Consider the following 4,163-nt stretch of genomic DNA (forward strand, 5'->3'; position numbering starts at 1 on the left):
GGAGAGGCGACGACTAATACTCAACCTGGAGAGGCTACTCAACAATTTTCCACCGGAAGACACTACAAGTCGGAAGGATGGCTTATTCCCCGGACAATTGGGTCAACTCCTTTACTTGTCAACCGGTACACCAAAAAGCTGTTTGACTAAGTAAAGGGGGGGCAGCTGTAGACCCCTAAAATTGTCCGGGTCGGAAATAAGACTTGAAGACTCTCAAAGACCGAAGGAAAGTCAGCCGGAAGGACTCCCGGAAGACCCTGGAAGACCCTAGGATGATTGTCTGTAGGTTTAGAGGTCTTAGAGTAGCTTAAAATAAGGATGTGGGAGGATTGAAGCTCAATACGGCCTCCTAGAAGTTCAGTACGGCCGTACTGAACATTTTGAACTACAATACGGCCGTACTGAAACCAATACGGCCGTACTGAAGTTTTTGAACTTCAGTACGGCCGTACTGAATTCAATACGGTCGTACTGTAGTTCAAAACTTCAGTACGGGCCGTATTGATGTCAGAGGCCGTACTGTGCCTCACTCCTATATATAGGACATCATTTGGACGTCATTCCACACTTTTCCACACCTTTTCCACCCTCTTGCTGAGTATTCTGGGGTTTTTGAGCAGTGTTCTGCCCTAGAAGTCTCTCCAAGAGCCGATCCGACAAAGTTCCTGAGTTCTGAGCATTTAGCTTGAGGATTCGAACTAGTCGAAGGGAAATCTTTTTGATTTCCATAGTAAAAATTATCTTTTAGGAGAGAAGAGAGCGAGCTTGTAGTGGGAAGGAGCGCCAAAAAGCCTCCTAGACTTCATCTGAATATATAAAAGCAGGCTTCAAAGGTTTCTTATCCAAATCCTTTCTTTTACCGCTTTTATTTACTGCTTTCTGATTGTTGCATTACACGTTTATAGCTTTCCATCATGTAAATATTTAATTCGTAATCGTTCATAATAAATAGGGGTAGTTTAGTAATTTTACACTGTTATTTATGAAATAATCCGTCATAGGGAACCCTAAAGGGGCGTTGTGGGGTGCTAACACCTTCCTCACACGTAACCGACTCCCTTACCCAACTCTGGTTGTAATGGCCGAAGTTGATTTATAAAAATCAATTGCCTTATATCTTTTTCCAATGTTTTGAGTAAAACATTGGTGGCGACTCCAAGAACCCTTCTTTTGTGAAAACCACTAGCCCATGGAGGGTCCCGCTTGGGATTAACATGGATTGGTGAATCATTTTAATAAAATTGTTAGTTCGATGAGGTCTCAGTTTGAGAATAAGTCGTTCTAGCAATCCACCACTTTTCAAAAATTAAAAGGAGTCCAACCATCGTCGCGAATGCCATAGTCCGTTTCGGCGGGTGGCGACAATCCCATTTTGCCTATTGCTGGAATAATCGATTATATTTAATGATAATCGATTATTTTGAGTTAGTTTTCAAAACTTCGTTTTAAGTCTCAAAATAACTTTTTAGTCCTTTTAACTCATCATCATACACTCTCTAATTAGTTTAGATATAGATTTTGCTTATGCACACAGCACACACAACACATAAAATCATTCAAAACAATTTATATACTATTCCCTATTACATAACACTTTCTTTAACTTTGTTTTTGTGTCTTCTAAGTTTGTTGTTGTTTGTTGTTGTCTTTGACACATATTTTGTGATCATCAGAACTCCTTTAAGCTTCAGAGATAATCTTGACCTCATCAAGTTCAGGCTCCCCTAAGCTCAACAGAGGCGAGTGAAATGAGAGCAGTCTAAACCTCAAACTGCTATCTTAGAAATTTACTCAGTAAATCTCCTATAAATTATCCTAAGAAAACTCTTAACCTCACTAATTGACTTTTAGTATCTCCCACTTAAGGACATCTTCTACCTTAGGTAGATCTACGTTATACCTCCGCTAGAAATTACAAGGCTGAGAACACTCACCTCATACAATCAAAAAATCACACTTAGATAACTAGCATAAAACTGTCTAGCATCCTCAACTCTAATTTGATGATATCTCATCCTAAGGTCAATCTTACTAAACACACAATCACCCACTAATTGATATATAAGATCATCTATCCTCATATCAATATACATGCATATCAAATCATATTAAAACACCTAATTCAAACATCCATGTATATACTATACCTAATCATGTACGAATCCATCATCGTTTACTCCATACAACATGTACATGAACCAACTTTACAACATAGCATCATACAACCTTAAACTACCTCTCAATCTACATGAAAACACCTCAAAACATCATAACCAAATCAGTTTTTTATCCTTGCATTGCCTAACAATTCAAAACATCATGACACCGTACATATCCCTTCAAAAGCTGGCAAGAAATGATACCTAGAGAGTTACACTCGTCCAATGATCTCAATCCTATCTCAAAAGAAAGATAAAAGAATAAGCTATAACTCTTATGAAGACATGAGATTCTGAATAGATCCTGTTCTTAGCTAACAATTCAAAAATCACAACAGATATATTTAACGCTTACAACTAGCCTCTGATTACCAAAACAACTATAACTAGAGTTCTAAACCTTCATTTTACCTGATTCTAGTGCCATTGAAAAGATCACATCCAAGACTACAACTTTCATGAAGACCACAAAATTTAAATCTATCAATACGGTACTCCTACTGGTATAACAAAACTACAGCAAAAATATCTCCTACACTAGACAACAATAGTGCACTAACATCCCACAAAATACCTCAACCCTTCCAAACTTACTTCTTTCTACCTTAAACTCATATCCAAGCTTCCAACTACAATCCATAAACGAAAATAACTCACTTATTCCACAAAAGACTTAGAGCTGAAATAAAATCCTCATGCAACCTAACCCCTAACAAGATTAATATGCAAGCATCAAAACTTAAGGAAATCACCAACACTTTGACCTTTCATCAAGAACACTCAAAGCTCTAATGCTCGACACATAACCTCTTGGATTCAATCACTACAACTATAGCTTTCAGAAACGCCACCAATCATAAACTCTTAATACATTCGATAAGTCAATTTCTCACCCACATCCAAGGTTCCACTAGTTCTAGTTAGTTAGCAAGATACCTTGTCTTCTACCACTACTGGCACCTATGCTCGCAACACGACCACTACTTCTTACATAAGCAAGAAGTACCAAAACAATTAAGCAATCGTGAGAATAACAAAGAGCTGTCGCCACCGGCCCGAAACGGGCTTTCGGCATTCGCGAAGGATGGTTGGACTCTTTTATTTTGTTTAAAAATATGGATTGCCAGAATGACTTATTCTCAAACTGAGACCTTGTCAAACGAGCAATTTTATTAAAAGGCTCACCAATCCATGTTAATCCCAAACGGGACCCTCCATGGATTAGTGGTTTTCGTAGTAAAAGGAGGGTTCTTTGGAGTCGCCACCAATGTTTTACTCAAAACATTGGAAAAAGGGATAAGGCAATCGATTCAAAAATCGACTTCGGCCATTACAACCAGAGTCGGGTAAGGGAGTCGGTTACGCGTGAGGAAGGTGTTAGCACCCCACAGCGCCCCTTTCGGGTTCCCTATGACAGATTATTTCTAAAATAACAATATAAAATTACTAAATTACCCCTATTTATTATAAGCGATTATAAATTAACTATCTATATGATGACAGTTAAATATGCACACAGAAAGCAGTAAAAGGAAGGATTTAAGAAGAAACCTTTGAAGCGTGCTTTTATATATTTCGTAAAACTGGGAAGCTTTTTGGCATTCCCTCGCTCTACAAGCCCGCTCGCTCCCTCCTATAAAATTTTGACTACGGAAATCCGGAGGATTTCCCTTCGACTAGGTTCGATCCTCAAGCAAAATGGCTCGGGGCTCAAGAACTTCGTCGGATCAACTCTCCGAGTGATTTCTAGGGCAGAACACTGCTCAAAAACCCCAGAATACTCAAGGAGAGGGTTGAAACTGTGTGTCCCAGTGTCCTATGACGTCAAAATGACGCCATATTTATAGGGAACAGGCCCAATACGGGCTACAGAATCAATACGGCCGTATTGAAATTTTTGAACTTCAATACGGCCGTATTGAATTCAATACGGCCGTATTGAAATTCAGAAATTTCAATGCGCCCGTATTGAGTTCACTGCGGCTGTATTGAAGCTTCAATACG

Source organism: Cajanus cajan, chromosome 8, assembly GCF_000230855.2.
Source record: "Cajanus cajan strain Asha chromosome 8, NIPB_CcT2T_4, whole genome shotgun sequence".
In the NCBI taxonomy this organism is placed as follows: domain Eukaryota; kingdom Viridiplantae; phylum Streptophyta; class Magnoliopsida; order Fabales; family Fabaceae; genus Cajanus; species Cajanus cajan.